The sequence below is a fragment of the Schistocerca nitens genome, chromosome 10 (assembly GCF_023898315.1).
Source record: "Schistocerca nitens isolate TAMUIC-IGC-003100 chromosome 10, iqSchNite1.1, whole genome shotgun sequence".
In the NCBI taxonomy this organism is placed as follows: Eukaryota; Metazoa; Arthropoda; class Insecta; order Orthoptera; family Acrididae; genus Schistocerca; species Schistocerca nitens.
Genome location: NC_064623.1, coordinates 218,813,874 through 218,827,146, shown reverse-complemented (window position 1 = coordinate 218,827,146; position 13,273 = coordinate 218,813,874). Strand labels below are relative to the sequence as shown.

The following is a 13,273-nucleotide window of genomic DNA, read 5'->3' as shown; positions in this document are numbered from 1 at the left end:
CTCGGTGCATTAATTGTCCTGGCATCCACTCGCCTAGATCCTCAGACTGCCTTGCATATCAGAAGGAGAAGAAGATACAAGAACTCAAAACTTTGGATCGGCTCTCTTATTCTGAGGCCAGGAAGAAGTATGACCGCCTCCATCCCGTGCCGTTGACCACTTCGTTTGCCTCAGTTGTGTCCACTCCTTCCGCGGTGTCCTCACCCCTATCCTGTCCCCCCTCCGCCTCCTCTGCCCATCAGGGGGCTCTGCCTCCGCCTCCCAAATCCCTCCCTTCCAAATCCTCCTCCCCCGTGGCCCCCACCCCCTCTGCCCCAGGGGCCACCCTTCCTCCTCCTCCTCTCCCCCCGCCACCTGAGAAGCGATCCTCTTCTCAGGCGTCCATCGGGGAAACGTTCCGGACCCCAGCTTCCGAGGTCCGGCGTTCCAAAACGGACCCCGCGCGTGAGGACCTTCTTCGGGTCCAGCCCACCATCCCTGTGCCTCCTCGGCCTTCCAAGAAGGCCTCCAAGAAGTAGTCTCTATCCCCCTCTCCACCCCAGCGCATTTCGTCTGACGCTCCATCCGTGAGTCGCTGCTCCCGGCCGTCCTCAATTTCGCCAGGACGCTCTGCTGCCAGGCGCTCAGCTGGCCTCTCGTCGGCAAATGATGCTGCCCCTCCTACACAACCAGGGACAGCGGCCGCAGCTGGCGATGACTCGATGGAACAGGATCCGCCTCCCGCCGGTTGTAGCGTTGTTCCCTTGAAACCTGGCCCTCCGCAACCGTCGAGGTCCCAGCTCTTCCCCCGTCTCGTTCCCCCTCTTTTTTGACTAGCGATGGCCTTGTTACATTGGAACATAAGAGGTATTCGATCTAATTAGGAGGAATTACAACTGCTCCTCCGCCTGCACTGTCCGCTCGTCCTTGGTCTCCAGGAAACCAAGTTGCGCCCGACAGACCGTATTGCCTTTACCCACTATACCTCAGAGCGGTATGACCTCACCCCTGTGGACGGTATCCCAGCTCATGGTGGGGTCATGTTGATCGTTCGAGACGATGTCTATTACCATCGCATCCCATTGACCACCCCACTCCAAGCAATAGCTGTCCGTATTACTCTTTCTGCTTTTACTTTTTCAGTTTGTACCATCTACACTCCATCGTCATCTGCTGTTAGTCGGGCTGACATGATGCACCTGATGGTTCAGCTTCCCCCGCCGTTTTTATTGTTTGGCGACTTCAATGCCCATCATCCCCTTTGGGGCTCTCCTGCATCCTGTCAAAGGGGCTCACTCTTGGCGGATGTCTTCAACCATCTCAATCTTGTCTGCCTCAATACTGGCGCCCTGACTTTCCTCTCGGACTCTACTCATACCTACTCCCACTTGGACCTCTCGATCTGTTCTACCACTCTTGCCCGTCGGTTCGAGTGGTATGTCCTTTCTGACACCTATTCGAGCGACCACTTCCCCTGTGTCGTTCGTCTCCTGCACCACACCCCATCCCCACGTCCTTCGAGCTGGAACATACTGAAAGCTGACTGGGGACTTTACTCTTCCCTGGCGACCTTTCCGGACCACGATTTTCTCAGTTGTGACAGTCAGGTCGAATACCTCACGGCTGTTATCATCAATGCTGCCGAACGTTCCATTCCTCGTACTACCTCTTCTTCACGTCGCATTTCCGTCCCCTGGTGGAACGAGGCTTGTAGGGACGCTATCCGTGCTCGACGACGTGCTTTACGCACCTTTCGCCGCCATCCTACGTTGGCGAATTGTATTGAATACAAACGACTCCGAGCGCAATGCCGTAGAGTCATCAAAGACAGCAAAAAAGCTTGTTAGGCCTCTTTCACCAGCTCCTTTAACAGTTTTCCTCCCTCTTCTGTCGTATGGGGTGGCCTGCGCCGGCTGTCGGGCATTAAGGCCCACTCCTCGGTACCTGGCCTGACCTCAGGTAATGCGGTCCTCGTTGATCCTGTGGCTGTCTCCAACGCCTTCGGCCGGTTTTTCGCGGAGGTTTCAAGCTCCGCCCATTACCACCCTGCCTTCCTTCCCAGGAAAGAGGCAGAAGAGGCTCGGCGACCTTCCTTCCACTCGCTGAATCTGGAAACTTATAATGCCCCCTTTACTATGCGGGAACTCGAATGTGCGCTTGCACTGTCCCGGTCCTCTGCTCTGGCGCCAGATACCATTCACGTTCAGATGCTGGCACACCTTTCTCCGGCGGGCAAAAGCTTCCTTCTTTGTACCTACAATCGCGTCTGGACCAAAGGTCAGGTCCCCATGCGTTGGCGTGATGCCGTCGTTGTTCCTATACCCAAACCCGGGAAGGATAGACACCTTCCTTCTAGTTACCGCCCCATTTCTCTTACAAGCTGTGTCTGTAAGGTGATGGAGCGCATGGTTAATGCTTGGTTAGTCTGGATTCTTGAATCTCGACGGCTACTTACTAATGTCCAATGCGACTTTCGTCGCTGCCGCTCCGCTGTTGACCACCTTGTGACCTTGTCGACATTCATCATGAACAACTTTTTGCGAAGGCGCCAAACGGTAGCCGTGTTCTTCGATTTGGAGAAGGCTTATGATACCTGTTGGAGAGGAGGTATCCTCCGCACTATGCACAGGTGGGGCCTACGTGGTCGCCTGCCCCTTTTTATTGATTCCTTTTTAACGGATCGAAAGTTTTGGGTACGTGTGGGTTCCGTATTGTCCGACGTCTTCCTCCAGGAGAACGGAGTGCCTCAGGGCTCTGTCTTGAGCGTAGCCCTTTTTGCCATCGCGATCAATCCAATTATGGATTGCATTCCACCTAATGTCTCAGGCTCTCTCTTTGTCGATGACTTCGCGATCTACTGCAGTGCCCAGAGAACATGCCTCCTGGAGTGCTGCCTTCAGCATTGTCTAGACAGCCTCTACTCATGGAGCATGGCAAATGGCTTCCGGTTCTCTGAAGAGAAGACGGTTTGTATGAACTTTTGGCGATATAAAGCGTTCCTTCCGCCATCCTTACATCTCGGTCCCGTTGTTCTCCCATTCGTGGAAACAACTAAGTTTCTAGGGCTCACGTTGGACAGGAAACTGTGTTGGTCTCCGCATGTCTCTTATTTGGCGGCCCGTTGTACACGTTCCCTTAATGTCCTCAGAGTTCTTAGTGGTTCATCTTGGGGAGCGGATCCCACTGTCCTGCTTCGCTTGTATCGGTCCATAGTCCGATCGAAGCTGGATTATGGGAGCTTCGTCTACTCGTCTGCTCGGCCATCCCTCTTACGCCATCTCAACTCCATCCACCTTCGGGGGTTACGTCTTGCGACCGGAGCCTTCTACACTAGTTCTGTCGAGAGTCTTTATGCTGAAGCTGCCGAATTACCATTGACCTACCGGCGCGACGTACTGCTGTGTCGGTATGCCTGCCGGCTGTTGTCTATGCCCGACCACCCCTCTTACGAGTCCTTCTTCGCCGATTCTCTCGACCGTCAGTACGGGTTGTATGTGTCTGCCCTGCTGCCCCCCGGAGTCCGCTTCCGTCGCCTGCTTCGACAATTGGATTTTGCCCTCCCTACCACCTTCAGAGAGGGTGAGAGCCCGACACCACGTTGGCTCCAGGCTCCGGTTCATATTTATCTCGACCTCAGCTCACTCCCGAAGGAGGGTACTCCGGCTGCAGTGTATTGCTCACGGTTTGTCGAACTTCATGCTCGACTTGCCGGTCACACCTTTATTTACACCGATGGCTCCAAAACTGACGATGGTGTCGGCTGTGCCTTTGTCGTCGGGGCCGCCACCTTTAAATACCGGCTCCTCGACCAATGTTCGAGCTTTACGGCCGAGCTTTTTGCTCTCCATCAGGCCGTTCAGTATGCCTGCCGCCACCGCCATTCATCGTATGTACTCTGCTCTGACTCACTCAGTGCTCTTCAGAGCCTTGGAGCTCCATATCCGGTCCATCCCTTGATTCAACGGATACAGCAGTCCCTCCATTCTTTCGCTGATAATGGTTCTCCTGTCAGCTTTCTGTGGGTTCCCGGACATGTAGGAGTGCCTGGGAATGAGGCTGCGGATGCTGCAGCCAAGGCTGCAGTCCTCCTGCCTCGGCCAGCCTCCCATTGTGTCCCGTCATCTGACGTTCGTGGGGATGTTTGTAAGAGGCTTGTGTCGTTGTGGTGGGATGCTTGGTCATCCCTCCAAGGAAACAAGCTCCGGGCAGTAAAACCGCTCCCAACTGCTTGTACAACCTCCTCCCGACCATCTCGGCGAGAGGAGGTCCTTCTGACCAGGTTGCGGATTGGGCATTGCCGGTTTAGCCACCGCTACCTGCTCTCCGGTGACCCAGCCCCGCAGTGCCCTTGTGGTCAGGCATTAACAGTGCGCCATGTTTTTTTGTCATGTCCCCGTTTTAGTCAATTTCGTGTTGTCCTGGCCCTGCCATCTACTTTACCAGATATTTTAGCTGATGACGCTCGTGCAGCTGCTCGTATTCTGTGTTTTATAACTTTGACTGGCTTGTCCAAAGACATCTAACCTTTTTACTTATTTTATCTGCATCTCTGTCAGGTCTTTCTGGTGTCCCCCCATCCCCTTGAGTTTTACTAGATTCCATGTGCTCTAACAACAGTGACTGGGCGCTAATGACCTCAGTAGTTGAGCGCCCTTAAACCCCACAAAAAAAAAAAAAAAAAAAATTTGTAAGCAATCTTCTGTGTAGACTTATTGCACTTCCCAATAAACCCAAGTCTACCATTTGGTTTACCCACAACTGAACCTATCTGATCATTTGATTTCATATCCCTGCAAAGTGTTACACCACAATTACAACAGTGACTCATTAATATTATAGACATAGGATACTTTTTTGTGTGTGTGTGAAGTGCATAATTTTACATTAATGAACATTTAGAGCAAGTTGTCAATTTCTGCACCATGTCGAAATCTTATCAAGATCTGAGAGAATATTTATGCCAGTTCTCTTAGATAGTACTCCATTATAGGTAACTTTATCATAAAGCCTGATTTTACTATTAATATTGTCTGCAAGGTCATTAATATAAAACATGAACAACATGAACTGAAAGGGTCCCAATACACTTCCTGGGGCACACCAAAAGTTACTTCTACATCTGACTATGACTCTCCATCGAAGCTGTGTCCTCCCTACCTGTGTCCTCAATCCAGTCACAAATTTCACTTGATACCCCCATATGATTGTACTGATGACAGTAAGAGTAGTTGTAGTACTGAGTCAAATGCTTTTCAGAAATCAAGAAACACTGCATCTGCCAGGTTGCCTTGATTCAAAGGTTTGAGTATGTCACATGAAAAAAGTGCAAGTTGGGTTGCACATGATCAGTGTTTTCGAAATCTGTGCTGGTTGGCATTGAGCAGGTCATGCTATTCAAGATACATCATTATGTTTGAGCTCGGAATATATCCTACGATTCTACAACAAATCGATGTGGAGAATATTGGACGGCAGTTTTGTGAATCACTTCTAGTACCCTCCTTGTAGACAGGTGTGATCTGTCCCTTTTTCCAAGAATTGGGCACAGTTTTCTGTAACCAACAACTGTCACCTTTAGGCAGTGGTATAGATTATTAAGATAGCCTCTCTGCCAGTGTGAAATTGAAAGAGCATCACACATTTTTAGAAAAGTGATCGTGATGAATTGATAGAAAGGTAGGGATGTGGTGCAAATTTATAGCAAGGTACGGAGGTGAGAACAGAAGAATACTTCTGATGAAGTAAGAGATGCTTTACTAAAACAAATGCAAAACTAGGTGTTCAAACAAATAACTTGCCTAAATTCTGGCTCTGCCAGAAAGTCTATTATAGTAGGAATAAGTTTCACAACTCAGATATCTATAGGGTTAAGTGAAGTGACCGCATAAACAGTACATAGAGCACACGGAGGGGAGCTTCAAAGCTCGACTCGGGAAGCACATGTATGCCCTCCAGACACTACCGTGTTTGAGGCACATATGGCAAATTTAAATTAGGCCGTGAACATTGATAATGCAAGGGGTATTTGGCAAGTAAGTTCTGATCAGCTGCAAAATGGAAACCACTGCAAAAATAAAAAAGTGTTATTTGCAACAGTTAGCTCCATCTTCCGGCTACTTATCTACATGTTATTCTTCAATTTCTCCAGGCGTATTTTATGATGAAATAAATCTCAGGTGAACAGCCTGGTACGAGTGTGCATAGGACACAATATTTCGGCAATCGATCATGTTGCCACCGTCAGGTGCACCGATGTACTGACCGGTGGTGGGCCAGCGCCAGGTATATATAGGACAACCTCCCTCCTCCCTCAGGCACTTCCTACGAGTCAGTGCGGTCTGTGCCCCCGCGCGGTCCAGGTACAGCGTCCGTTCTCCCGCCGTCTGGGTGCTGCGTCCTAGGTCTTCTCGTTTAGGAGGGTCCGCCGGCAACGCTCTCGTTATTCTTCCCTCCTCCCCCGAAGTCAGTTCACTCTGGGAAATATCCTTTTTCTTCTTAATCTGGGTGATTGCAGGTTCCCACGCATTGCTAAGGATATAACTGCTGTCACGATTTAGTTGTGGCTGCCTTACTCTAATCTCTATGGCTTCTTTGATGACACAGTCCCAGTATTTGGAAGTCTGTGTCAGGACTTTGGTTTGGTCATAATCCACGCTGTGGAGTTCTGACAGGCAATGCTCAGCGATTGCCGATTTACTGGGTTGTTGCAGTCTAGTGTGCCGTCGATGTTCTCGGCATCGGTCCTCAGTGGTACGAATGGTCTGATCTGATAAACCCCTGATTTACGTAGCCCGAGGTTGTCCTTGACACTACCGAGAAGGCTCTCGGTTTTGCTTGGAGGACGGAAGAAGGTTTTCACTCGGTGTTTACGTAAAATGTGTCCAATTTTTTTCCGGATAAGGCCCCACAAAACAGAATAATAGCCACGGCCACCTCCTCCTGAGGTTAATCCTCAGTTTCTGCCAGTGCTGCAGGTGTGGGATGTAGAGCCTTCCGAATTTGCCCTTCCTCGTAACCGTTCCTCCGAAACACGGTCTTCAGATGGTCCAATTCTTGTCGGAGACTGTCCCTGTCGGAGATGGTGTGAGCTGTGTGTACAAGAGTTTTGAGCAAGCCATTCTTTTGTGCCGGGTGGTGGCAGCTATCTGCTCGTAGGTACAAATCGGTGTGCATCTTCTTCCTATACACGCTGTGACCGAAAGTGCCGTCAGCTCGTCTTCTAATCAAAACATCTAGGAAAGGGAGCATCCCATCCGTTTCGATCTCCGTGGTGAACTTAATATTCTCGCGTCTGGAGTTGAGATGTGTGAGGAAGTCTGCCAGTTTATCTCTTCCGTGTGGCCAGATAACGAAGGTATCATCCACATATCTAAAGAAACGGGTGGGTTTTAGATGTTCTGATTCGAGAGCTTCCTCCTCGAAATGTTCTGTGTACATATTTGCGACAACGGGTGAGAGTGGACACCCCGTGGCCACTCCTTCTGTCGGCTCGTAGTATTCACCGTCAAATAAGAAGTAAGTTGATGTCAGAACATGTCTGAAAATGTTGGTGGTCTCTTCGTCAAATTTCTGGCTGACGAGTTCCAAGGATTCTTGTAATGGAACTTTAGTGACTAGAGATAGCACATCGAAGCTCACGAGTATGTCAGATTACTTAAGCGTAAGGTTGCTGATGTGTCCCAGGAAATCCATGGAGTTACAGATATGGTGTTTACATCTCCTAATGTAAGGGCTAAGCAGTTGTTCGAGGTGCTTGGCGAGAAGGTACGTTGGGGCACCAATATTGCTGACAATGGGACGTAATGGAATCGATTCCTTGTGCACCTTCGGCAGTCTGTAAAGTCTAGGAGAAACAGCAGCCCTCGGGTGTAGCTTCTTGGCAATCTTGTCAGGGAAGCCGGAATCCTTGAGAAGCGCCAGAGTCTTCCAGACATAGTAATATTACCTGCAGACAAGGGCAACGCAACAATGATCCTATCCCGACAGGATTATGCTGAGAAGATGCGGGTCCTACTTGGTGACAGTGCATACTGCAAGATTGACACCGATCCTACCAAGAGGGTCGAGAGGAAGACTGGTGCTTTTGTGCCAAAATGTTGTCTTCATAGCCAGCCGTTCATGTGAGCAGAGATGAAACTCAGAGGGAGGCAATTACGGGCTGTATTTTCGATGATCAAAAACTTCCAATTGGAAACACGGCAGGAGCATCTCCATTGCCCATGCAGAATGTGGCTACGAACTGTCTTGAAGAAGGAAACACGTGAAACTTCCTGGCAGATTAAAACTGTGTGCCCGACCGAGACTCGAACTCGGGACCTTTGCCTTTTGCGGGCAAGCGCTCTACCAACTGAGCTACCGAAGCACGACTCACGCCCGGTCTCACAGCTTTACTTCTGCCAGTATCTCGTCTCCTACCTTCCAAACTTTACAGAAGCTCTCCTGCGAACCTTGCAGAACTAGCACTCCTGAAAGAAAGGATATTGCGGAGACACGGCTTAGCCACAGCCTGGGGGAAGTTTCCAGAATGAGATTTTCACTCTGCAGCGGAGTGTGCGCTGATATGAAACTTCCTGGCAGATTAAAACTGTGTGCCCGACCGAAACTCGAACTCGGGACCTTTGCCTTTCGCGGGCACGTGCTCTACCAACTGAGCTACCGAAGCACGACTCACGCCCGGTCTCACAGCTTTACTTCTGGTTCGCAGGAGAGCTTCTGTAAAGTTTGGAAGGTAGGAGACGAGATACTGGCAGAAGTAAAGCTGTGAGACCGGGCGTGAGTCGTGCTTCGGTAGCTCAGTTGGTAGAGCACTTGCCCGCGAAAGGCAAAGGTCCCGAGTTCGAGTCTCGGTCGGGCACACAGTCTTAATCTGCCAGGAAGTTTCATATCAGCGCACACTCCGCTGCAGAGTGAAAATCTCATTCTGGAAGGAAACACGTGATAGTTATGTTATGTGGGCTGCATATCTTCTGGCAAAATTTCTCACTGTGCCCTCATACTTGGCAGAAGATACTATTTTCTAGGCACCTTTTCATGCTCACTGTGCACTCAGAATTGAAAGGAGCGACATGCTGTGATTGATGGACATAGTAGAGACACTGCCCAACACGTCTGTGCAATGCTTCAATGGATTTTCACAGTGGTTTCCATTTCGCGGCCGATCGGAACTTGCATTCTGAATAGCACTCATAATTTGAACATTTTACGCAGGGCTGAAAATGAATGAGTCCTTAACATCTTAGAAGAACTCAAGATCTACAACCACAAAACCAAGAATTGAACCTAATTTTGGTTGATCCAAGTGAATACAACAACGATAAAACAGTATTCTCAACAAACCAAAAATTATTATTAATTCAGTTTGGAAATGTAATTTTTGTTCATATGTAACAAATGTATGAGGCACCAGGTGCAGGCAGTTACCTTGCGGGCGGTACAAATAACATGGATTCTATCAGACCACTGTTTTATCCTGTAACGTAGCAAATAAATTTTGCTGGTAAGTTGGACAGGTAACCAATAGTCAGGTACATTCTGCCATATTTGATGTTTGACATGGTTTAACAGCATTGTTGCGCATCATAATCTGTGCTGTTATTTTATTTTTATCTAGATTTGATTATGGTTCTTGTGAACTGAAACCAATCATTTAAAACAACTAAAACAATTAATTGTCCACTTGAACAACTGTTCTACAACAAGTGATTCTCTGAGGACATTATATCAGCTGTTGCATAACAAAATTTATTATTGCATTTGCTTCAAGAATGATGTTCTTGTTGTTGTTTGGTTGTTCAAGCAAGACTGTTCAAGGAAATTTTATTGTTTCAAACCAGACAATTTATTACAAGTTACAATATATTTTGTACTTTTATACATTTTTTATTAAGTTAAATAAATTTCATCTTCTATGGAAAATCTAGGATGATGTGTAACAATATTGTGAAAAAGAAAATTGCCACTCACCATATAGCAGAGATGCTGAGTCGCAGATAGGCACGACAAAAAGACTGTCACAAATACAGCTTTAGGCTAATAAGGCCTTAATGGCTGAAAGCTATGTTTATGACAGTCTTTTTGTCGTGCCTATTTGTGACTCACCGTCTCCGATATATGGTGAGTGGTAATTTTCACAATATTGTTTCAACCTCTATAATGAAAAAGTAGGCATTTGGCTTATTGCACATAGAACACTACACAAAATACAACCAGTGCATTTGCACTGATCTTAATTTATAGAGTGGCTGAAACTGTTAAACATAATAATGCTGTTTAGATTTACACTTAACACAGACATTGCTACACATGTCGGTGCAGAACAAATTTGTATTACAGAAATTTCAGGAAATTATACCATACGTTGATATATAATAAATAAATTAATTAATTAAAAGAAAAGATCAAGAAGTCTCCAAGTGTGTATTTTGTTAACAAAGCATCCCCGTCAACCTGGTTAAGAAGCTAAGAAGCACAGTTTAACAGGAACATAAATACTGTCTCAGTTAAACTATTCAGTGAGAATTTTTAAGATAAAGAGTGCAGAATTTAATTCTTTCCTAAAAATCTTCTTGCAACACAATGAATCCACTCTTCCTTTCCAAACTGGCCTTGTAACACCGTCTAGTGAGTCCTGCCTGAGCAGTAGGCTAGATATGTGCACAGTTAGGCACCATTGTCCAACTCTCCGAAATTTGTTTTGGAAGAATAGGTTTTGTTGCAAAAAGTTTGCTTGATATCCAAACAAGTTAGGCAGTGATAAGTTTCTGAAGTAGGTGGGTTTCCTCAAAATAAACACTTACTTTAAACTGAACATATGTTTATTTGAAAAAATAAACAAAGGAAGGTTTGATTAGTAAATTAGTTGGATCATTTACAGTTTGGATAAACATCAGATAAATTCATGTGCTTTTTTTCCACTAATAATAGTTACACTAATAAAAGTTAGGAGCTGTGAAATCAGACCATATACTGTAACAATATTGTACACATTCAGAAACTAGGTCTATAGATACCTGCATGTTGTGCTTCACTCCCATATCTGTCTTTTTGCTTGATATATAACCACAAGTTTCTGTCTTTATCATGACGGAATACCCACTTTCTCGAACAGTTGCCATCGGGGAAACTGCCATTGTATTTCTGAGTACAGAATTGCTAACGAAACCACCACAAATGATGAATTACTACGTGAAATATGGACAGAGACTCAAATAGTAATGAAATACACAGATGTTTTTTTTTTTGGTCATCAATCTACTGACTGGTTTGATGCGGCCCGCCACGAATTCCTTTCCTGTGCTAACCTCTTCATCTCAGAGTAGCACTTGCAACCTACGTCCTCAATTATTTGCTTGACGTATTCCAATCTCTGTCTTCCTCTACAGTTTTTGCCCTCTACAGCTCCCTCTAGTACCATGGAAGTCATTCCCTCATGTCTTAGCAGATGTCCTATCATCCTGTCCCTTCTCCTTATCAGTGTTTTCCACATATTCCTTTCCTCTCCGATTCTGCGTAGAACCTCCTCATTCCGTACCTTATCAGTCCACCTAATTTTCAACATTCGTCTATAGCACCACATCTCAAATGCTTCGATTCTCTTCTGTTCCAGTTTTCCCACAGTCCATGTTTCACTCCCATACAATGCTGTACTCCAGACGTACATCCTCAGAAATTTCTTCCTCAAATTAAGGCCGGTATTTGATATTAGTAGACATATCTTGGCCAGAAATGCCTTTTTTGCCATAGCGAGTCTGCTTTTGATGTCCTCCTTGCTCCGTCCGTCATTGGTTATTTTACTGCCTAGGTAGCAGAATTCCTTAACTTCACTGACTTCGTGACCATCAATCCTGATGTTAAGTTTCTCGCTGTTCTCATTTCTGCTACTTCTCATTACCTTCGTCTTTCTCCTATTTACCCAGAAACCATACTGTGTACTCATTAGACTGTTCTTTCCGTTCAGCAGATCATTTAATTCTTCTTCACTTTCACTCAGGATAGCAATGTCATCAGCGAATCGTATCACTGATATCCTTTCACCTTGTATTTTAATTCCACTCCTGAACCTTTCTTTTATTTCCATCATTGCTTCCTCGATGTACAGATTGAAGAATAGGGGCGAAAGGCTACAGCCTTGTCTTACACCCTTCTTAATACAAGCACTTCGTTCTTGATCGTCCACTCTTATTATTCCCTCTTGGTTGTTGTACATATTGTATATGACCCGTCTCTCCCCATAGCTTACCCCTACTTTTTTCAGAATCTCGAACAGCTTGCACCATCTTATGTTGTCGAACGCTTTTTCCAGGTCCACAAATCCTATGAAAGTGTCTTGATTACTCTTTAGCCTTGCTTCCATTATTAGCCGTAACGTCAGAATTGCCTCTCTCGTCCCTTTACTTTTCCTAAAGCCAAACTGATCGTCACCTAGCGCATTCTCAATTTTCTTTTCCATTCTTCTGTATATTATTCTTGTAAGCAGCTTCGATGCATGAGCTGTTAAGCTGATTGTGCGATAATTCTCGCACTTGTCAGCTCTTGCCGTCTTCGGAATTGTGTGGATGATACTTTTCCGAAAGTCAGATGGTACGTCGCCAGACTCATATATTCTACACACCAACGTGAATAGTCATTTTGCTGCCACTTCCCCCAATGATTTTAGAAATTCTGATGGAATGTTATCTATCCCTTCTGCCTTATTTGACCGTAAGTCCTCCAAAGCTCTTTTAATTTCCGATTCTAATACTGGGTCCCCTATCTCTTCTAAATCGACTCCTGTTTCTTCTTCTATCACATCAGACAAATCTTCACCCTCGTAGAGGCTTTCAATGTATTCTTTCCACCTATCTGCTCTCTCCTCTGCATTTAACAGTGGAATTCCCGTTGCACTCTTAATGTTACCACCATTGCTTTTAATGTCACCAAAGGTTGTTTTGACTTTCCTGTATGCTGAGTCTGTCCTTCCGACAATCATATCTTTTTCGATGTCTTCACATTTCTCCTGCAGCCATTTCGTCTTAGCTTCCCTGCACTTCCTATTTATTTCATTCCTCAGCGACTTGTATTTCTGTATTCCTGATTTTCCCGGAACATGTTTGTACTTCCTTCTTTCATCAATCAACTGAAGTATTTCTTCTGTTACCCATGGTTTCTTCGCAGCTACCTTCTTTGTACCTACGTTTTCCTTCCCAACTTCTGTGATGGCCCTTTTTAGAGATGTCCATTCCTCTTCAACTGTACTGCCTACTGCACTATTCCTTATTGCTGTATCTATAGGGTTAGAGAACTTCAAATGTATCTC

At 46.2% G+C, this 13,273-nt stretch overlaps 1 protein-coding gene and 1 non-coding gene across 5 annotated transcripts in view; one reads left to right on the top strand and one right to left on the bottom strand.

Annotated features, from left to right (window-relative positions):
* Positions 1 to 13,273, top strand: part of LOC126209780 (longitudinals lacking protein-like) — a 253,154-nt gene that overhangs the window by 161,909 nt on the left and 77,972 nt on the right. The window lies entirely within an intron of this gene.
* Trnal-caa (transfer RNA leucine (anticodon CAA)) lies at positions 8,268 to 8,342 on the bottom strand. Its single transcript has one exon. It is a non-coding gene; the product is annotated as a tRNA-Leu (tRNA).